At 44.3% G+C, this 24,149-nt stretch overlaps 1 protein-coding gene across 1 annotated transcript in view; it reads right to left on the bottom strand.

Moving 5' to 3' along the window:
- Positions 1 to 24,149, bottom strand: part of LOC126923449 (zwei Ig domain protein zig-8-like) — a 418,101-nt gene that overhangs the window by 328,174 nt on the left and 65,778 nt on the right. The gene's annotated exons all lie outside the window — the stretch shown is intronic.

The raw sequence follows: 24,149 nt of genomic DNA, 5'->3' as shown, positions 1-24,149 counted from the left end.
TCATATATGACCAACGTGGCAGTCAAAGTGTTAATTTTAAGATCACCACCTTTTACATATTTTTATGTTGAAATTTATGCGATGGTTTCAAACATTCAAGTTTCAAATTCACCTGTTCGTTAGTAACACAGCGTTATGACTGCCTACATAAACATTAATACATTCAATTTAAATCTCGAATAAAAGTAAGGTAATTTTGAAAAGCACGCGAAAAGGATTTGGACATTGTCTGTGTTAACATCCGTTTGATTCCTGAGTGCAAGGTTCTACGATTCTCCTATAGTCATTCTTAAATTCAAATAAACGTGTCGCTATTCTTGAATATTTATTTGATGTCGAAATGTATTATACAATATATTTATCAAAATCACAACGTCACGGATTTCGTCATCGTTCGCCTCGTAGTAACAAGCTAAGCGAAATTCAATAACTCCTTTGGAAATGGAGGCAACGTCAACGTCGCCGTAGCACCTGCGAGTCTATTGTTCCTACGGTCACGATAGCCTTTTATGACAGTAACTATTATGAGATCCCAGCCGACAAGGAATCGCCGTGGCGCATTGTGATTTCTATTGGCTATTGTTATCGTTATCAAGAGAAATAGCGGATTCCAATGACAGCTGTCAATGCCTACTTCATTATTGATTGTCGATGCTTGAACCAGATAGCTGTACGGCTCTCCGACCACCGGTAACCAGAAATCGTCAAAGGTTGATTAATCTAAGCTTTTAACAGGAAGATTTCGTGAAAGCACCAAACTGTTTCGAGTTATGCGTTTCCTCATCGATATTCTTGTCGAACACGAGCGGTTCCTTTTCGAAATCCAACAACGGGCTAACTTGTGAACACCGTGATTTCAACGACAAAGCGTCGAATTTGACTTGAAGCGTACTAAGCTTAATGCACCCATAAATTAGGTTACTTGCAGGTTATGTTACAGAGTGTAAAAGCCCTATATGCGAACAGTACTCTGAATTCGTTACTCCAAGTAAAAGTGTTATTCGCAAATTTGATTTATCAAGCGTCTTTTACAACTTGGTGTTATTAAATAACGGATACTCTTTTTTATTTTTTTCTAAGAGAAGATAGTTTTCATTCCTTGATTTTAGAATATACAGGCTGAATTTCTAACATTCACTTTATAATATCACGCTGTCATGCTGATGATACGGATTTATTCGGTTGAAAAGTAAAAAATATAAAAGATCAAACTTGATTTTAATCTATACAGTGATGAATTTATTATTCGATATAATACGAAATAATACATCGATATACGTGCATATTTCACAAGTTTATGTCACATTTAGTATTGAAAATTCGATCATACGTTATTTAATCGATTAAAGATAGTACCGAAATATCAGTTTTCTTTGATACTCTGCAAGCTTGTAGTTCTTGAGAAAGAAGGTTTTTAATCTAATGGGGTAACATGATATGTTTCTTTTACCTACGAATGAAAACCCTTCAGTTGAGTCTTTTTTTAACCTGATAGCGCTTTGATTAAAGTATCAATTTAATATAAAATATATATTAGAGCCATGAAATGGCAGCCTTTAATTTAATATCAGCTTTCATTACACTTCCCAGTGTCCCCACCTTTTATGAAAAAGATCATAGGCATCGGATTTTCTGTAGTTCAAACACACCATCTTTACCAGATCGAATTACATTTATTTCATGTACCTTGTATACAAATGTGAAAGCGTATTAAATATAAAATTACAAGAACAATTAGAAGACTGAAAAAAAATGATTTCGTTTTCCATCTTCAAACAAAAAAGATTCGTGCTTATATACGAATCTATCTCGGCACGATAACTCTATTACAAAGTCTCTCAGACGAAAATGTTGGCTTTCCATGAAATAACATTGATACGTACAAACATACCTCCGTCATTTCGCCATTTATCGGAAAGGCAAACGTTCGAATTCGCAAACGTCTCGTCGGTATTTCCATATGATAGTGTGAAATTTCGTGGCTAAACGGCGGGTCATCCGCATTTGAATAAGATTTGAATTTTCCATCGACGAGTTGGGGCTTCGTTCGTGCAGAAGTACAGTCGAGAACAGAAATAAGTGGACTGGTGGTAGGAATAGGTATCAATGAAATTTAATCGAACTAGTACTATACTATATTAAATGTACTTCGGTTCAACTTATTATATATTTTTACAACGCAGATGTACGTACTAAACAATTGAAATTAATATTTATATTTTTGTATAACCAGCCGTTGTTTAAAGAAACTTCATCGACACCTATTTCGCCACTACCGCCCATTTGCTTATGCGCTCGACTGTATATCTATAGAGCCAGTTATACCATTCGTGCGCTATTTTATCAAGAAAAATTCAATAACAGGAAGAGAGAATCTTCTTCTGAAAACGAATCTGAATGCGACGAACCAAATCATCTTTGTTGTCATCACGGCGATTACGCGAACAAATTAAATCTCACGACCGCTTCTGTCTCGTGACGATAATCTTTGCAATCTCCGGGGGAGGCGCTCGTTGATTTTTCACGATGCTTCAGTTGTGTTGAAGTTGGAGTCACCGATTCTCTCTCTCTCTCTGTTTCCGAGTAGTTTCGAATCTAGAGGCACTGTTGGAAATGGGAAGAGATGAGGAAAACGCACAACCGACGTCATCCTGGTCTCAGGTCTCGTTCCGTTTATTAATCCGAGAATTTTAACAGGAGCTAAAGGAAGTGGCGCAATATTTGCAGATTGCGCCCGCCTAACACGACTCTGCCGGTTTATTCTTCAAAGACTAATATTCTACTTTCGCGAGTAGCCGAGCTTCCCGGGATATTGCTACTCCTTCGGCTAAGTGGACTCGAGAAAGATTTTTAGGATCTTACGACCAGATCCGCCAGATTTTTCCTAATTAACTAGAGAGACCGGATGAATTGAGACGGTCTTTGGTCAGACTCGGTTCTCTCCTTGCAATTGATCGGCCTCATGCACTTGGCCTTCGTGTCTTCTTTTCTCAGATGGTTGAATCGATGCAGTAAAGGGGCGGTTTCCGAGCTGCTTGGCCAACAATTCAGGGGAGGTTATCGTAGAACGCTCATATCGATTTGCTTGCTTCACGCATTCATTTGAATACCAGATATCTTGGTATTTTCTTTCTCTTCTTTTCTCTTTCTCTTTCTTAAAAATCCGTTCTATTACGAACCTTCTTAGTTATTGAATTTTTTGATAATTTTGCGGAAATTCTCTACATCTTCTGAAGTTCTCGTAACGAATGTTGGAGATTCGTGTATGAATAATTTACTCGTCGACTAGTTCGTCAGACACGAACTGGTGTGTTTTAAATATGAGACAAGATATAAAATATACGTCAGAATATACATACGCATAGTATATCGCAGAATTTTTCTTTCATTGATTTTTCCGTCGCATTAATGATTACAACCGACATTTTCAATCCAAACATTCTAAGAATCCGTATACTTATTATATTACAAAAAGCGAGGAATTTTGAAGAATCGCACAAAACTAAAATCCATAAGAATCCGTAAAATCCTTGACGATGTGAAATGAGACTTTCCTCTATCTTATAATCAGTACAATACTCCGCAACTACGACGACATGACGGTGTGAAAGGCAGGATAAATTACAACGTCGTCTTTTGATCAGTCCATTCACTGAGACACCAAAGACACGGTTTTAACCCTTCCTCTATCTGCAACGGAGTTTATCCTTCACCTTGTTTCCATGTCGATATCAGGGCTGCTGTACACATCCAAAGAGATAGGACCATATAAAGGAAAAGAGACGTTAAATCGACATTAAATCAGTGTAATATTCTTCAAATTTTAGATTTTGTAATTTTACAATATTTATTGGATGACATATTTCTCCAGGTTTTGGTCGTGTTTTAGATTTTCAATTGCTTTTGGAACAACTTGTCTTCCTTAACGATATATAAATTTCATCAGGTAATAAAAATATTTCGTAAAAATGAAGGCACGAATAAGATGGTTTTATAAATTCTTGTTCCCAATAATCAACGTTTATCTCTTATTGAAATAGAAAATCTTCCTTTCTTCTTGGAAAATGATGCTCAATCATCTAATCACTCGACCAAACTACGTCGGTCAATAGCAGACTTTTGAATAATTATTCAAACAGGCTCGTTTAAGTAGACGATAAATAAATCTTCTAAAATCTCGTCGGACATATAATGTACAAAACATAAGAGAATAAATCAACTGACAAAAACACGAATATTCCAAATAGCCTAATATATGTAAGTATGACGTTGCTTATGAATCGATCTATTACGATAGATTCCGTTCTATTTGCGACATAGTTAATATTATTTTGATTAACCCACGTACATTGTTTGATACGACTTCAAACAATCAAAGAAAAGAAATCCCCCTCGTATATCTTCTTTCCGAGTTTTCGTATATTTCTCTGGCCGCGGTATCTTATATTATACGTGACGTCGCCAAACACGTTGGCTGTTGCAGTACGTTGAAGTACAGCGTAAAATTATAGAGAGATATAAAATAGAGAAATTCGAAGCGAGTTTGAGGTCAGCTCGATGTCTCGAAATCGACCTGCCATCCGCCACTCGCGATTGTTGCTTGCACTGGAGTTTAAGGTTTCGTGACACGTACGCGTCGTCGTTCAAAGTCTCTTCAGTCTCCTGCGGACTTCCAGCCAGCGATATAGATACATTTTAAAGTATCAAAGTTCCGGTGCACGCGACCCTTTCAAATACACGTTTATTTTAATCCTCGGCCAGAATTTGTACAACTTTACGGTGAAACATCTCGATGTATATATTGGAACGTTCTAAAGGAAAAGAAATGTGTATACTGTAGCTCACGAAAGTATTGCACGCTTGAAGATTTGTAAAGAAAACAAAATATATATATATATATGTAGTAACTAAAATGGGTCTAGAGTGAGGACAAGTAAGGATGTTTTATTTGTTAACAGGGTGATATAGCTTGTGTATTTAATAACGATGAATATCATGATAAAGAGTGACAGATTATTCAGTGATAAACAATGTCTACGTGTCCGTTCAGCTTAGCAGCTTTATACATCCGAACTCTCGACGTATGCTCTTAGAATCTTCAAAAAGGACTGCCTTGACCTTAAATCATTCCTTGATCTTCTCGGGGAGACGACCCCCACTACGCTCGGATCACGCCACCGTTCGCGCCTATGATCACATATGCCGCATTCTTTTGAAACAACAAACCGAAATCGATGTTTCTGGAAGTCGCTGCTTGGCGACAAGTATGCGCTCGTCGATATATTGTATGCCCCTCGTCGGGCAAGTAAGGCGATCCGTCTGCGGCATTGTAGGACCGCGAGCAACGACCAGAAACGCGACCCATACTAAAACCTCGCAGCGTAATAAAGCGTACACCTCCCTCTTTTTTGATACTATATATGTAGTGTAGAGGAAAGTGTACGTATATATACCAGGTATGTAAATATGAAACCGGAATTTTTGTATAGAAAATACACGTTTATTATATGAAAATGATTAAAAATATTTTATTGCCCATCGCTAGCTATACATTTTTCCCACCTGTCTGGCAATTGGTGGATGCCACGCCAAAACAACTGTCGCTCTTTTGAGGCAAACCAGTCATCGAGCCATTTTCGTACATTTTCGTAAGTGAAGTGCTGGTCAGAAAGTGCGTGTCCCATCGATGCAAATAAATAGTAATCGAGCGGAGCCAAGTCTGGTGAGTAAGCCGCGTGCGAAAGTATTTCCCAACTGAACGCTTCAATCGTTTCCTTGACCGGTTTTGCTGTATGTGATGGTGCATTATCATGAAGAAAAATTACTTTGTGTTGCTTTTTTTGATATTCTGGTCGTTTTTCACGCAAAGCTTGATTCAAATCGATCATTTGTTGTCGGTAGCGCTCAGTATTAAAGGTTTCGCCAGGTTTTAACAGCTTATAATAGATCTCATCCTTCTGATCCCACCAAACACAGAGCATTGTTCTCCGTCCATAGCGATTTGGTCTTGTAGTCGATGTCGGTGGTTCGCCTGGAGCTACCCATAATCTTTTACCCTTAGGATTCTCAAAATATATCCACTTTTCATCGCCAGTCACAATTCGGTGGAGAAATGACTTTCTTTCGTATCTGGCGAGCAGCATTTCGCAAGTGGTTTTTCGGTTTTCCTGTTGTCTTTCACTCAGTTCATGTGGAACCCATTTTCCCACTTTCTAGATCTTTCCCATGGCTTTCAAACGTATGGAGACGGCTTCTCGTGTCACGTTTAATTGATCAGCGAGTTGTTGCGTTTGAACATCATCCTCATCCAACAATGCTTGCAATTCGCTGTCTTGAAACTTTTTCGATGGTCTTCCACGTTCTTCGTTCCTCTCGTCAAAATTGCCACTTCTGAATTTTTTAAACCACTCAAAGCACTGTGATTTACCAAGAGCATGCTCACCGTAACCTTCGACAAGCATTAGATGCGATTCTGCAGCAGTTTTCTTCAAATGGTAACAGAAAATCAATGCTGTCCGCAAATCGTAGTTTCCAGGCACAAAATTCGACATGTTCAACGCTATTACCAACTATGCTGTTGTATGAAACTTGTATTGTTCTGAGTCGAAAACGTTTGTGAGATGTTAACAAAGACTTTTGGCATCATTGACGCAGTTTAGTGATAACTACATTATCAGCTAGGGCCATCTATAGGCAAATTCCGTTTTTATACTTACAGACCTGATATATATATATGTCGGGTTAAGCGTTACATTCGTGGGCGTGTAACGAATCTTCATTCGTATTAGCCATCGTTGTTGTACAATAGAGATTATATTTACGAATATAAATATTGATTTTTACAAAGTTTGACAAATAACCGTAGTGATTAAACAATCGAGATGTTCGTGAAAATGTTCTTAAGTTCAATAACGAATCTACGGTCAACGGGCTAACTCTTAGACATAGAATATATTTTGAAGCACAAAGTAACATTTGCTGTGACGCTCGGTATAATAATACACGTAAAGACGAGGTGTAAAACTCTCCAAGGCGATCGCAAGAATAATAGACTGATGGGAATTTTCCTCTCCTTACGATAGCGTTTGTTCGTTGCATATTGCCCGGGGATATCAACAAAATTTCAGCCGCCGTTACTAGGCAGACCCGCATAGAGCTGACATTGCTCCTGCCCGGGGTTTGATTGTAATACAACGTGTGTCCCACAATACTGGCACTTCTCTGTTAGGTAAAAACGTTCATCCCGTGACCGTGGCTACGTTCGGCGACCAGTTATGTTACCTCGAGCCCAAGTCCACCGTCACAAATCTCGGGCAAACATAATAGGATTGAATCATAACAACTATTTCTAAGTCTTATCATTTAAGTACAGCTATAATAAATAGTCTAGACTAAAGTATTGGGATCTTCCCAAAAATTCCAAAAGAAAGGCTCCGATGTTCCCTCATCTCCGACATGTATTTTATGAATGTATATTATGTACGAAACATTTTGAAATTTCATTAGCGCCGTAACGAGATCCGATTATCATGATTACATTAGACCGAAATAATATCTCAGCTTTTTATTTTTTGCATTGTTATCTGGAAATGTAGATAATATTGATTTGTTTCAAACAACAGTAATTTCAAATAGTGAACGATTCGATTGTTCCTTTGTTTGAAATTTAGTAAACGAAATAATCGTCAAAATATTTGTTTTCCTCCAGCTATTCTCCAAAAGATTCTCGAAAGTCTATAAACGTTATATTTAGTGTGTCATGTAACACGTTAATATATTCAGATTTTCTTTCGTGGAACTGGAATACAGAAAACTTCGAATGTTTTTAAATTAAAAAATGTATTCGTGAATGTTTGATATTCTAGGTTTATGGTGAATAATTGTTTTCAGCCTACGTGATAGTTAAAAGGATGGTTTGAACTACTTTGCAACATTAAGTTTTAACTGCGTTCTCGCTGCATAATGATTGTAACATCATTTAGCATTTCAGAGAGGTCATTTATCACAAAGTCTTTTAAGAAGATTGAATCATGCACTCTTAAAAGGTGTAAATTTTGTACGTTATATAAGGGTTAAAATCTTCATGTAACGGAATATAAAACAGGAGAAACGACCATAAATAACAGTAAAATTTATGTGCGGCGAGGAATCGAGGAAAAATAAGTTTTGCTCAAAGGAATAAGATAAATGACACATATTGTATAATGCATATTAAGAAGAAGAAAATGCAGTGAAAATGATACAAAAGTATTTAGAACACAGATATACATATTAATTATCAACCCGCCAAAGACCAAAAATTTCATTTTCTTTAAAAAATTGGATGATAAACAAAATTAGTAAGAATAAAAATATATAAACCTTGGTGACACGAATAAAATACAAATATGATAAAATGGTTGAAATTAAAATATTTAAAAATCTGTATTAAATTGCCTGCCATCAGATTATAGAAGCTATAAACAATTAATGACAACCATTATGTTACACAAAATACGATTCTCCTCAAGTATAAACGTGTGACATTAAATTCGCGTGTCAAAGTATATTTATTGCTAATTTTTCATCCGGAAAACACGTTTGAAAATGTAAATATTCCTGTGATATTTCAACGTCAATTCAATTCTCGTTAACTGTCTCCAATCAACCATTTTACCAGACATCTGTCCTGCATGTAACATAAGCAAAACCTATTAATTGCTTTTCATATTCGTTCACTCTGACAGCATTAGGAAATTTTCATTTTCCAGAGAAGCATGACTTTTTGCAATAGGATTTCAAAAGTTGGAAAACAAGCGTGTCCAAGTCAGTCGGATTTTCTTTGATGTCAACTAGCGTGATACGATTTTATTATCGTCCGGACTGGTATCCGTTCGTTAGATTTCGTCATGAAACTATTGCTCTCCGACGATCAAAGGAAAGCTAGTTACCGTTTGTGCACGTCACTTTTCGAAAACAGCTCACCCTATCGAGTATCAGACGGGATCGAGTTTTTATTCATATTTCAGTCGACACGCCTCTAAGTTCTGTCTTCCGTGTCTTTATATCAAACTCCTTCGATCAAACACCAAACTTTTTTATTAAAGCTCACAGTGCTTCTCCTGGAATTATAATAGCTGCTAATGGAACGAATAAATTCCACGTTCGAGAATATCGTCTTATTTGGCTGCATTTTAATTTACCGAGAAACGATAAGTTATTCGGCAAGTTATTATATTGACTCTGATCTATCGAATTTTCATTATCGTTCCTACATCGTTGTTTAACGTTATTATTATTTTACACAGTGCAATATGATTATTTCACGTAGAACGCCGCTTCGTGTATTTCGTTATCGAGATGTTAGGAAGAAAACGACGAGACGTAAAAGAGATCATTTGAAACAGAAACGAAGAAAAAGCGAATCTCCCGCTACGAAATTCAAATTGTCCCTCGTCTAATTTACAGAAGACGACTGCGAAAAAAACTGACTTCCCCGTGACACGTATAAAGGAGATATTCCGCTTTTTACTGCTACCATGAAACGACTTAACGGACATCGAACGTGGAGGCTATCTGGCCAGTAATTTCTATGGTATTGCTTGGCGAAGACGGGCCATTTTCAACGCGTGTGGCGAGCGAATTCAATAAGAGCCATAACGAAATTTAAAAAGTTATGCTGTATAAGAATTAGTATTTTAGTTTATAAAAAAATTAACAGATAATTTTGCTTACAGATAACCATTCCTTCGTTGATGACAGTTATCAGATTGACAGTATTAATAACTAAAAAAACAATTCCGTCATTGATAATAGTTATTGATAGTCGAAAAGAAATTCATCGGTAATTGTTATTGATAACAAAAAACAATTTTTCACGTCAATACCTATTGGTTATCGGTAACCAAAAATATTTTGATCATTTATAATGGTTATTCGTAGCCACCAGAACATTTAAAAATTTATATTTTTCGACTATTTAAATTTCTTTTTAACTTCTTTAAGACAAAGTTTTTCGTTTAAACAAAAATTAGGATTTTCGGCGGTGATCTTCTTTCTTTCTTTATTAAAATTTCTTAGCTGTAATTTTTGATCCCTGGAATCTGGAATTTAGTTTGTAGAGAATAGTGAGCTGCTTCGGATCGCTTGTCGGAAGGATATTCAGCTTTGAGTTTTGTTTTTATTAACACCGCCTCCCTCGTGGAATCATATCGACCGGCGGCCGAATTATGCAGATTCTGGCCTTGCCCGTGATGATGGAAATTTTATCAGTTTCGCCGGGATTTGTATGTTAATTCTGTGCAAAGGTTCCGTTCTTCGTTCTGCCCGTCGCGTCGAATCGATATCGCCTGACTCGATTTCCAGGCTATCGATGATAAAAAGTTGCGCGAAGCGAATTGACAAAATTATTATCGCTATTATTTATTTCATGTACGGGAGAATCGGTGGATCGTAAAACTGGAGGAATTGAAAAGCGTAAAATCAGAAAATTAGAAAACAGGATACGCGAATAACAAAGTTAACGAATCAAAGATAATTCTCACAGAACAAAGTGAAATAAGTATTAAGCGACGATTTATTGCGTTTTATCTGTCCATAAAATCACGTGATATATTTCACGCGGTATTTATCTCGTAGTAGAAAAATCTTAATAGCGGATCTACCAAGGCATGAATCACTATGTATTTACTCGTGGATGAGCGATCTGGAATATCGAGTATCTCGAAGTAATCCGTGAATTAAATGCAATAAATATCAAAAATGTTGGCAATACCTGTAACATTCGAGGGCTAGTTTTGTCATTGCGGTCGTTTCGTTCGTAGCTGATCAATAGATAGAGAACACTAAATAACGGAGTTGTCGATTGCAACGAGCAAAAATCGTTACATGTCCGAGCAATGGCTGCCCGGAGCATTTTGGTGTCGTAATTCAAGCCGTTTGTTTCGCGATTAATAATACAGTAGTCGCGATAGCGCAGGCCTTTTTTCTCCGATCGAAAATCGCACGTTTATTTTCACTCCGAACACATTTATGATAGCCAGTTAGTTATTCCGCGGTGTACATTAACTCGTCAATTCACTCGACTGTCACGAAGGCAAAGTGAATTTTTCATAGGAATTGAAAACGCTGAACACGCTTGGACAAGTATTTGCGATGCTATCGATGTTATCTTCGCATCGAATCTATAAAAACGAATCGTTTATAAGTAATCAAACGTTTTGATGGTTAAAATTGAATGAAATGTAGTGCAAAGTCAAACGTAGAGAAAATAAAAGCTGCTGTTAGCTACGTGTTTTACAACGGAAACAATGAAACCCAATGATATAGAAGTGGATTGAAAAATGTATGGATAAAACGGAGATACAGTTCGTGTGATAATGCAACACGCGTAATACCTGAAACTTATGGTGGTCTTTATACAAATCTATGGCTTAAAGCCTATTAAATTGCTCGATTTAAAAATTACACGGTTTAATTGATTTTAAAATTGTATCGCTTTCAAACGTTTCGAACATTTACACCGAATCACATCGCAACTCAAGATTAATTATTGCAAAAGTTGCAGTTCGGTTATAGTGACAGAGCAGATTAAATCAGGCTGTATCGATCAACGCATCAATTTATTTCGTAAATTTAATCTATATTAATAATGAAGATTTGAACAAGCGATTAACACGTTGCAATTCAGCGATATTATCAGACTTATCCTTTCATTTCGTCCACTTTTCCTATTATCCTGTTCGATATTTTTATTTACTTGTCACTTTTAAAGAGGAACTCGCACCTTATCGAACATTCTGATACGACACAGAAAATGATTCGAAAATCTTCTAGCTTTGATGGCTACCCAATACTCGAAACCTGTCCAAATTTCTCACCAGCTTGGAATTTCCGTGAACGTGATATCCAGGATGACCGGCTAACCTTCTTGGCCACCTCTCCTGTGACATGAATCAATCGAGCAGCGTGATTCTCGGACGCTTCTTATATCGAATTTCCTCACATATCCTGCGAATTTATGATACCTTAAGAGGATCCATGCTCGAAGGAAACCAGAATTCATGGTTTTAGATTCTAGAAACTTTTCGTGTATCTTTTATGGTCAAAGTCTGTATTCATAGGCTGCAACTCCATAGGAAAGAGAGCTATTAGTTATTTATTTAATTTGTAAAGCGTTATTCGGTAGGATAATTGTGTTTGTGAGAGAAAGGATACAATAGTTCTCTATTACTTATTTATTAGGTTGTCTGGAAAGTGTCTTTCTCTCGTAAACGTGTTTTTTACAACAATGCACCTTCATACAAACGTGAAACCAAGTGTGTGAAATGTCGCGGTGTTTATCTCAACAGAACAAAATGGATCGTACGTAATTCGACAAAATAGTATAAAACAAAAAACGTTGTACGTCTATTATTTCCTCATAAAATGAAAGAAACTTTTCGAACAACCTAATAGAATTTTCTAATACCAGTAATACATTAATTTTAATAATTTTAGTTCGATCAAGTTTGAAAGTTAGTTGATTAAATTTCTTGCGACATTGCAATTTCTTAAATCCATTTTCTTTAATATCAATTATACAAATATGAAAGTAATAGGTTGTTGTATGTTATTTTGGAAGTAGAATTCTCCACGCTTCACGTAAATAACAGATCATGTTTGGTTTGAAATATTAAACACAAGTTTCGATATTGTTACTCGCAAAATATTTTCAAACTAAAGTTCTATCGATTTACAGATATCTAAAACGTACGAACACGAAGCAATATATTCGATGAAATATCATTTTACCTTTACCTGACGATATTTCATATATGATATTTTTATTATCTTTTACGCAACATGTTTCTTATTATCTTTACGCAACATATTATCGCGATAATGTGCTACAAGATCAGGTTTAAGCTGCAACTTCTAAATCTAAATGTTAAGTACGAGAGTTAAACTTGATGGTTGGAAAAGTAAACTATAAATGTAAAGCAAAGAGAAATGTAACTGGAAAACCGTCGGATGGATTGTGAAAAATAAATAAATAAAATACCTATTTAAAGCAGCATGTTCCGTGTAAATTATTATTTTTCCATTTCTATAAACATCATTATTTATTTCCAAGGAAACTGCTCATAATCATGGCTGGCGTAAAATATAATTAATTTTTCTTTCTTCTTTTTTTTTACAGCAATTTGTCACGGCCACGATATTACACAATAATACTAACGAATCATATATGCAATAACGTACGCGTAATTTCGTTTTGCGTGAAATTTGCAAAAAGAATGAGGGAGACGAGAGCTCGGCTTTAATAGTCGATCATTCAGTCGGGATTTTCCTACGCAATTAAACATGAAAATTTCTGCAAAGGAAGCGGCCGCGCGCACACGAGTCACGGAAATTCATCAAAAAGTGTATTTTGCCGCAATGTCGAGTGGTTATGAGAATCAACTTTAATTACATGGGGGGAGGTCAGTAATTGCAGCCGGTTAATTAGATTTTCAGGACGGCGTATACTTCTCGCTGCAGAAATAGCTGACCAGCGAAGATCCGGATAATAACAATGCGCGAATAAATCTGGGTCTGCGAAAAGAATCTTTATATCGGTGTCTTATTAGAGGTGGCACGAGTCACAAAATCATTCGCACGATTGAAAGTATAATAAAAATTGCTGGAGAAATGTTCACAAATTTCATGCTAGATATTAATTTTAAGACAAGTCGTTGTTTGGCATGGCTAAGAAAACGAAGAGTAAACAATTAAGAAGCATTTTATATTATGTTATTCGAAAATAGAGTAATTATACTATCAGTCGGACATTGATGTCCAGGAGTAAATTTAATTATTGTATCGTTGAATATTGAACGTGACAGCCAACGCCAATAAAAATAAACGACAATTTCACAAGAAACAAAATGGAAAGTCATCGAATATATATATATTTTTCCAAGCTTTTCCTGCAACGGTAGAATAGTTCTACTTATAAATCTACTATTAATTCTAGCCAAATGCATGTCGATGTTTCTTGTAGTTCTACGTCGTTGTAAACGTCCATGGATTCGGTATACGCCGCAGAAACACGATGAAGACCGATTTTTGAAAATTAAAGCAATACACAAAGTGATTCGAGTTTGAATTATTTCCCCTGTGCGGTATCAATAAAGAAAGTATCAACCGTTGCGAGTCATCAAGCTGGCGGGGAAAAAGATAGGAAAAAGGAATGAAAAGGACAGAAAGGGGAGGGAAACACTTTCGATTCTCGCTAATAACTTTCAATTGGAATTGAATTGGCGGATGGCAAAGGCAAACCCGATTCGTACAGCAACGCTTTTGGTCACATTTACCTGAATCACGTGATTTGTCTGTGACAGCTCAGTGACGAGGCTAAAGGTTGTGCCACAATTTCACGGCTGAATTTAGCGACGGTGCACGTGAAATCCCTTGGAATCCCTTGCTGGTTGGACTGCATAAAGGACTCTATACAAACGTTATCGCCATGGCTGACATGCAATCAACGTGGAAAACGAAACAGCTCATTTGCACCGTACGATTAGCTTCGGAGGTTAGCCAACAATCATGCGAACTAACTATGTCTCTCTGTCATTTCTACGTCGCTCCTTCCATTCCTATCTCTTCAGTTTTCTATCTTTCCTTCTAGTTCCCCGCGCGATTTCATCTATTTCCTGTTACCGTCGTCTGTGAAGATTCGTTCGAATTAATCAACTTCTCCGTTCGGGCAATTTCAGTTGGCGTAACTTTAAATCTTTTTTATCTCACAGCGTGCGTCATTAATTTTCTAGAAGCATTACGATAACAGTCGAAACTTTGGTTTTCTGTAACTAAATTTATCAAGCAATTGCACGCTTACTAAACGAAATTTGTGCATTCAATCGGTATATACTATGTATTTTTCGTTAACGAAGAAATATGTCACGTTTTCCAGAGACACGAACGCATGTAACGCAGTCAGCGTCGATACGTTTCCTCAAAGGATTTACGTTCGCTGTTTGTGTGATTTTTTTTCCTCGATAGTCGCCAGTCTTCAGATTTTCGATAAAAAAAAGATCACATTTTACGCAAATTACAACTGTGGAACTAGAAATTAAAAGATAATACGAAATCAATCCTGCATATTATATCCGCGGTTATATCCAATGATTGAAAGATACAGCAGGCCATTCTCGTGAAGAGAAATCAGCAACGTTAACCGTTTTACATTTCCAATGCAATGCATTTACACTTTGCAGATCGAAAAATATTTCGTTGAATCACGTGCCATCGATATATTCAATATTCAGTTTCGGTATTTCCAAAAACCAACAGCAAAAACTAAACACGCAATGTATTCGACGATCAAAATGATTTAGAACCGTTTCGACATCGAAACAAAAACCGTTCTAATGTATTTTTGTTGCACACAATTTTGCGGTATCGCAAACAAATTGCAGGTTCTGGATCCGACAAAGCGGTCAAGTTGCTGTTTTAGTTACAGTTACAAGCGATATAACATTTGGACACAATGTACAACCTTGTTTACGCTCGATCGCGTTCATTCCCGTACTGTCAATAAATTTCGAAGATCCGGATCTGGCTGTTCTCGCGTGTTTCAGCGGCGAACGCTCGATTCGTTGCACATCTTATCATCATCGATGAAATGTTCGCGAGACGATCGTTCCCTCTGCTTGGAGTTGATCGAATTCCAGAGTCACGCAAGCAATGGTGCGTTTAGGCGAAGAAAGAAAATCCTCGTTTTTCCCCCACTTTGGTCAAATTTAGCAAAACAAAAGTGCAAACGAGCATTCTTTCGCCGTTTGGCTGTTGCTCGCTGAATCAGAAATCGAACGTTCGAACGCTCTAAAAGAGTTCTTTGTCTTCAGGACGAACGTAACAAAATATTCGTAGAGACGAAACCAAGCAGTCTTAACGTAATGCGTTCAATGTCGGCAGTTTTATCACAGCTTTCCTGAACAAACGAACGAAAGATAAAATAGCTTCTTTCCTGGAAAGTTACTGTCACACCGACGTTGAACTTATACCGTTTCAAATGTTATTTTCCATCCGCGAAAGAACGTTGAAAGTACTTGTACTTTTTTACTAAATTTTATTAACATTAGATTAACTACCGATAGTTAACACGAAGCTATTTTTACCAAAACCAGTCAAAATGACTGGTCTTTAAAAAATAAGTAATACATAGAGTATTTTTATATTTATTGATTTAGTATTTTTCTTACAGAAGGAATTGCATGTTATGTAGTACATTTTTGATATTATTAATCTATCTGGGGTGATGGTCCATAAACGAGGGTTGACACATTTATAAAATTGTACAACCAGTCATTTTGACTGCTATAGTACTTCTAGTGTTAGCATCTGGAGAGCACGAGGCGGGTGCGAGCTCTCAGGGCGTAGGACCACGCCCTGGGAAGTCCCAATGAATTTGATGTTCTCCTATAGCCGGACGGTGGCGGATCAGCGCCTTGGGCACTCGCCAACGACCGATTCGGTGCGGAAAACTTCGGAGAAGTTGGTGGGCCCGTACCTGTCAATACCACTCACCTCACCTTCTTGTGGGGCTCCCCGTCACCCTGCACCGGCCTTGATCGGGGTAGGGTGCGAAAGAGTGAGTGGCACAAGGATGGATACTCTAGTTGACGACCTCGGCAATATTGAGAAAAGTATGAATACCAAAACGAAACAAAAAATCGTTTACGGTGCAGGGGAGGGATACCTCAGTACCGACGCAGCCGCGGGTTGTAAAGCGGGCCCCGCTGTGTCGTCATCGAGCAACCGTGGCCGTCCGGGGGTGGGCCGCCACGACCCTGGTTGCGCTCTTACGTCTGGCGAGGAAGACACGGGAACTTCACGGGGTGGGACGCGGCGGTAGGGGGGGTTGCATCCGACGACGAAACGCCGTTGTGTTCTCCCTCTCCGGCCGTTGCGGGGACGCTCGGCAAGCGGCCATACCGGAGGATCGCAGGAATCGCTGATGGCACCGCCTCTGCCGCCAACGGTCGCGACGGTGACACGGGACGCCGCTCGCGGCGGGGGGACACGTCCGCGGGGGATTCGGACTCCGCGGGGCGAACACCGACACCGATACCGATACCGAGGCCGAGGCAGCTATTGTGGCCGCCGCCGCCGCTGACAACCGCGACGGTGCCGACGGCAGCGACGTTGCGCGAAGCGACGGGACGGGTACCGGACCGGTCCATGAACAAGCGACCAGAGAGAGCGCGAAACCGCCCCACGGTCAGGAGGAAGAGGACGGCGCATACCTGCGGAGGAGGGTGCGCCTTTTGGAGAGTGAGATCAGCCTTCTCCGGGAGACGGTGGAACGGTTGACCAAGGAGTGCGCGGAGAGGACAGCCGAAGGCCCTGACAGTGAGAGCGAGGGGCAAAAGGGGGATCACCTCTGCGACGGGGACGAAAGGAAAAGCCCCCGGGGCCCAACGAGAACGATTATGGGTCCGCCAAACCAGTCTTCCCCACACCCCTGGTCAGCGTCACGCCGCTCCCGCTGTCCCGACAGGCTGGAGGGTAGCACCAACAATAGGGAAGCGGATAAATCGAGACTCGCTAGAGGATCTCAAGATCCTGTTCCTCCGCAAGTTGGAGGAGTGGTGCCGGGAAATAAAGCCAGCGGGAGCGCCCCCCTGGCTACGAATGCTGCCGGCGTCGCAAGAACCGTGCAAGTACGGTCAAGAGTGGCCAGAGACACCTCGCGATCGACCGTCGAGTCGTCGGCTGACGAGGTAAGATTCACCACCGTCACAGGAGGAGGAAGAGGGAGAGCTAGGCGAAAGAACAGAAAGCCAGCAGCGCAAACTCTTCCAACGGTCCAGGCGCCGACCGAGGGCGCGAGATCTGGGGGGCGGGTACCGCCGTCTCTGCCGTCATCGACGCTGCGAATAGGGGTCTCGGCACGCGGGGCGACGGCCGGCAGTGACGGGTCGGGGATAAGGATCAGGACTTTCGCGGAGGTGACCGGTCGGCCCCCGGTGCGTCCCCGCACGGGGCGAGAATCCGTGCGAGGAGCGGGAGGTGGTGACGGAGCGGGAACTGTCGCGAAAGGGAAGGAACGTACCGCCGGTGGGCGGGACACGCGCGAGGAGAATGTACCCGGCCTTCCCCGACCCCCACGATGTGCCGCGGTATCGCTCACCGCGAGGGACGGCTCGGGTTTCATGTACAGAGAGGCGATGTCAATAGTGAAGAGAGAAATTAAGCTCTCCGAACTTGACATTAAGGAGCTGAGACTCAGGAAGGCAGTCAGAGGCGGAATGCTGTTCGAGATCTCGGGCCAGGGCACTGGGAGTAAAGCATCCCGACTGGCCGAGCGGATGGCGGCCACGCTGAAGGAATTACCCGCCAAGGTAACAGTGCCGCATAGGACAGCCGAGTTAAGAATGACCGGATTCCGGAATGACCGGAATGGAGGACTCGGTCACCTCGGAGGAGATGGCGGCCGCCGTTGCCGAGACCGGGGGCTGCCGCGCCGACGAGATCAGTATGGGCCATACGCTACACCCTCGGAGCCTCGGGTCGGTGTGGCTACGCTGCCCGCTGACAGCGGCCAGAAAAATCAACAGAGGAGGGCACACCCGATCGGGAGGTAAGATCAATGTAGGTTGGTCTACGGGGAGGGCTTCCCTCCTCCCGGCGCGTCAGCTCCAGTGCTTCAGGTGCATGGAGTCGGGTCACGTGCGCAAGGACTGCAAGTCGGCGGTCGACCGGTCGGAGCGCTGCTATCGATGCGGGGCAGAAGGACATCGTGCCAGGGACTGCTCGGTGCGAGTACCTAAGTATCCGGTGTGCACGGACCTGGGATTGCAGGCATCACATCACGTGGGGTCGCCGGCATGCAAACAGCCGGCCCGTAAGAAGAGGGCCGTACAGGTGGCAAAGAGCGTTCCAGGCGATGGCGGGGACGCGGCAACGAGGAAGAAAACGACAACGCCGTCGACTGGCCCCGGGAAGGCCAGAAAAGAGGATGGAGAAGTCGGATGCACCGACTGCGAGGGGAACGGCCCGGAGGAGGCTAGTATTGTCTTTTGGTAACGGGTGCTTTCCTTAGATATAGAATGGATACAGTACCTGGGTCCCGTAGGACTAATCGGGGTTGGAGAAAACGCCCAACCATCGCACAAGGCACCCAGTGCCTTGCTCCCTGGATTAGCTAAGCCTGCAGGGGCTGTCGCTCGTCTCAGGTCGAACGGGGTACATTCTAAGCCCTCCCGTCTCCCGGGATGGTTCCGCCGAAGGCCATTCGGTGGAGCCAATCACCTTAACTCGGCCCTCTTGCCTGCATCTTGGCCATCAACCACTGCCACCACGAGTCCATACCAATTATTTGGCCGAGCAGAGGGGTCGCTACTTCCTCCGGGCTGTAACTCGACCAGCCCGTGGTACGAACCTTAGTCATTGGTGGGACTATCATGTGGATGTACGGCCACGTCACTGCCGGCCGGCGACCTGCTAACCGAGCTCGGCAGTTCCAGATGGGACTCACGTAAGCGGGGGCCTCAAGGTACTTGCGTACCCGGGAACTTATCCCGACAGTCCCATCCTTGGCATCAGGATCGTGGGTGCATAGGGACATAGGGACTCACGTAAGCGGGACGCTTGTCCCGACGGTCCCCCTGGCTGCGGGAACGTGGGTTTGCCAGCCCCCATAGGCTCGCAAAAGCGAGCCCTCCCTGCGGGAGCCCGGAGGAGGCTATGGAAACGAAGCCTTCCCCGACGTGAGCGGAAGAAGAGGAGGAGGAGGACACCTGTTCCTGTAGTGCAATCTCAACTGCGCCAGCCGGGCCCAGGACTTAATTTTCCAGAGCCTGGTGGAGCGGCGGAGTGGTCTGGCAGCGGTGGCCGAACCATACAGCATCCCCGACGCGTCACGGGGCGCTGGGGACCTAATCGGCTCGGTTGCCATATTCTGGAACGGGAGCGCGGGAAGTCCTTCCTGCTCGGTGATCGAGCGGAGACGAGGCTTCGTGGCCGCGAAATGGGGCGACCTAGCCGTGGTGGCAGTATACGTGTCGCCCAACATCAGCCGGACGGAGTACGCCTTCTTCCTGGACGGGCTCGCGGCTTGTGTGAGACGCTTGGGCGCCGGTCCGTCACTGGTACTCGGGGACTTCAATGCTCACTCAACAGTAGTACTCCCGTAGGACCAACGGAAGAGGGCGCGACGTGCAGGACTGGGCGGCCGCACTCAACCGCCGGCTTATGAACCGAAGGTCGACCAGCACGTGCGTGGCGTGGCGAGTCGAGTCCATAGTGGACGTCACGTGGGCAAGCCCAGCAGCTTCCTGCCGTGTTTCCGGATGGGGCGTGTCCCCGAACACGGAGGCGAGACCCTCTCGGACCACCTCTACATTTTGATGGAGATGGCGATTGGAGCGAACCAACTGGCCCACCGGGAAGGAGAAGAAGATTCCCGGGGTGGGCGGCAACCCATCGCGACTAGGACTTCATGGCGGCGGCCGCTTCAGCCGTCGCCTGGTCGGAAGAATTTCCGACCGACGAGGACGCGGAGGCGGGAGCGACCCGGCTGAGGCGCGATATGCGTGCGATCTGCGATTCGTGTATGCCTCGGTCCGGGGCCCCGCGCCGTCCCGGCGCGGTGTACTGGTGGTCCGAGGGGATCGCTCGTCTCCGCGAGGCGTGCATCCGTGCTCGGCGCCGATACACCTGATCCCGGCGTAGGCAGCGGAGGGACGAAGCCACGGTGGCTCGACTGTATGAGGCCTGCCGCGAAGCGGGGAGGCCCCTGCAGCGACCCATCAAGGAGGCGAGGAGACGGGCGTGGGCGAGCTTCTGGCCAGCCTCGACGCCGACCCCTGGGGGCGCCCTTATAAGATGGTACTGAATAAACTTCGTCCATGAGCGCCTCCCACAACGGAGAGTATGGATCCTCGGTTCCTAGAGGAGGTTGTCGGCACCCTGCTCCCGGGAGCCATGGACGAGGAGAATAGCAGGTTCAGCAATAAGGAGGAGCAGGAACCTCAACCGTTGGAAGAAGAGTCACGGGACCCCGCGGGAAGTTGGATTCCGGAATCGAGGGTCACCGAGGAAGAACTTGGCGAGGCTGTCGGGAGGATCGGAGCACGGAAAGCTCCGGGCCCGGACGGAGTCCCGACCCGCCTGTGGAAGGACGTCGCCGGGGTCTTGGCACCGAGATTTATGTGTCTATATGACAGATGCCTGCCTCGGGGAAAATTCCTCGTCTTGTGGAAAGAGGCACGAATGGTCTTGCTGCCGAAGCCGGGACGCTCTCCGGACTCACCTTCTGCCTATCGACCGGTGTGCCTTTTGGACGGGGCTTGTAAACTACTGGAAAGAGTGGTGGCGGCCCGTCTCGAGTCGCACCTGTCCCGGAGTTTTCCCGGACTGCACGACAGCCAGTTTGGCTTCCGGAGGGGACAGTCTACTGCCGACGCTGTAGCCCGTGTCCGCTGCCTGGTTGAGGGGGGCGGGCGGTGCGGTTACGTGGCGTTGGCCGTGTTGCTGGACATGGCTAACGCCTTCAACAGCATCCCCTGGGACAGGATATGCCGGGCCCTCGAGTTTCGTCGGGTACCCGCGTATCTACGGGGTGTGGTCCGGGTATTTCTCTGGGACCGAAGCATCGCCTACACCGTCTGTGGCGGGGGGATGATTGAGAGGACGTTGTACCGCGGGGTCCCGCAGGGCTCCGTGCTAGGTCCGCTGCTATGGAACATCGCGTACGACGCGGTGCTTCGAGCGCCGATACCTCCGGACTCGGGGCTGGCGTGCTATGCCGACGACACGTTGGTACTGGTCTGGGGCGCGGCGTGGGGCGGAACCGTCCGTCTGGCTGAACTGGCTGTGGCCCACGTGGTCGTCGCGATCAAGGGATTGGGGCTGGGGGAATCCCCTGAGAAGTCCGAGGCAATATGGTTCTGTCGCAGGGCCGATCACGGGACGCCTCCAGCGGGTTATCGCCTGAGGTTGGAGGGGGCTGAGATCGGGGTCGGAACCAGCATGAAATCTGAGCCTGACCCTCGACAGCCACTGGACCTTCTGCGCTCACTTCGAGCGCCTGGCACCGTCGGTCGAGGCGACGGCGAAAGCATTAGGACGTTTGCTGCCTCGGCTGGGCGAGCCCGGCGTCGGAGGGCGCCGGCTGTACGCCGGCGTGGTGCGATCGAGGCTCCTCTATGGAACTCCGATCTGGGTAGAGGACCTGATGACTAGCCCCCGCAGTCTCCTGAAGGTCAGGAGGTTGCACAGGACGGTGGCCATCAGGGTAGTGAGGGGCTTCCGCACCATTTCGGCGGCAGCAGCGGCGGTGCTCGCCGGGTTCCCTCCGTTCGAACTGCAGGCACTGAGGTGTCGCGAAATTTACCTCCACACTCGGGGTCTGTCGGACGGTATCGATCCAGTGGTTGCCGACGTTGAGGGCTCGACGGGCCCTGCTCGACAGATGGCGGGCCAGCGCGCCGGGGCTAAGGTTCCTCGAGACCGTCCTTCCAAACTGGGACGCTTGGTTGGACTGGGCCGCCCCCCCCTGACTTACAGGGTGACGCAGGTGCTCACCGGACACGGGTGCTTTGGTGAATACTGGCACCGAATCAAGAAGGAAGTTCTGTCCGGCGTGGGCGCGGCCGCGCCGCGATCTCATCGTGGAAATCGGATTGGACCTCTCGCCGCCGGCGATCCTCGGGGCACTGTTGGCGAGCGAGAAAGGGAGGAGGGCCGTGACCTCTTTCTGTGAGCAGGTTATGCTTCGGAAGGAGGCAGCGGAGAGAGCGAGGGTGCGGAGCTCCCACCCCAAGAGGATCGACCGTTGAGGGCGCGGCAGACGCCGCGGACGCGCTTGGACAAGGCGCTTTAGGGCCGCCGCTCTCCCCGGTGAGGGTCAAACTTAGGCGCTGATAGATCAGCGCCTCGGGATCGCCAAGTAGTCCGGTAGCGGAACCAGACTGTCTTGCACGGCGGCTCCGGAGACGATGCATTATGTGCGCGGGAGGGGCCCGATGTGTCGCTCGCACCGGTTCCCGGGCCTCTTTCGATCGCAGCCGGGACGGTCATCGTGGAGGTTTTAGTCGGTTGAAGTCCGGCACTACCGCGCCGCTTCCCCCCCCCCCCCCCAGCAGCGACGTGGTGTCCGTGCTGATTTCCTCCACGTAAAGAAGAAAAAAAAGAAAGTGTTAGCATCTAGCGATCCAGCGATCGATCCGGGATTTTCCTCATAACTGATATCATCATATTCAATGATACGCAGTAAAAATTTTAAAAATGTGCGGGAAGTTGTACAAAGCGAGGAAACTGGTTAATTGGGTTTCGATAAACAGATTGCAGCACTCTTTTACACTTTGACAAGTACCAGTCATTTTGATTGGTATTGGTATAACTAGCCTTGATACAAAATTATTTTGAATTTGAATACATAAAAAACAAAATAAAATTCATTATATTATTCTTTTAGTTATCGTTGCGAAGTCGTTACGTTATTGCGGGAGAAAAACATAACATGAAGTAGGAATTTTAGAATAAAATTAAAAGCAGCCAGTTTGACTGGTGTGATAGTTCTAGTGTTAATATGAAAGTGGGAGGAAACGAAGATTCGCATGCTTAGTCTAAACGTACGAAGCTAACTAAGATCAGCAGCAGCGATTTCGTGCTCGTGCGCGTCTCATCGATATTTCAGGAAGCATCGCGCCGCTTTTCCTCGGAAGAACTCGTCGACGAAAGATAGTAAATTCTATTCCTAACGTCGCTCGCAGCTGTTGTTCCTGGTTTTTCCGTTGCATAATAGAACAACGCGGCCAAGTTTCTGGCTTTGACGCGGTGTCCCGCTCTTGGGGATTCTGACCGCCCGACGATTTCCGATTCTCACGATGGCTACGTGGACCGAGTCCACGGTTTTTGGAACCGCCGCTGGAATAAACGAGACCATTGTCGCGGATAAATGTGCGGATGTTGCGTTATCGATGCGTGTTCGGTCGCGCTACTGCATCGAAGGTGCGTTTATTGCCGGTGCCACGGGTTTCCGATGCTTTGCTATGATACAAAGTGCGACAGAATTGTTGGTTAAATATTTTCACGCTAAGTCAGCTTAGTTATTTGATGCATCGAGCGCCAAATGCAATGGGCAGAGGGAACAACCGATACAGCTCGTTTTCTTCGTAAAAAGAGACGATTGTATCTTC

Source organism: Bombus affinis, chromosome 13, assembly GCF_024516045.1.
Source record: "Bombus affinis isolate iyBomAffi1 chromosome 13, iyBomAffi1.2, whole genome shotgun sequence".
NCBI lineage: Eukaryota > Metazoa > Arthropoda > Insecta > Hymenoptera > Apidae > Bombus > Bombus affinis.
The sequence above is the reverse complement of the archived record's forward strand: the minus strand, read 5'-3'. Positions and strand labels throughout refer to the sequence as shown.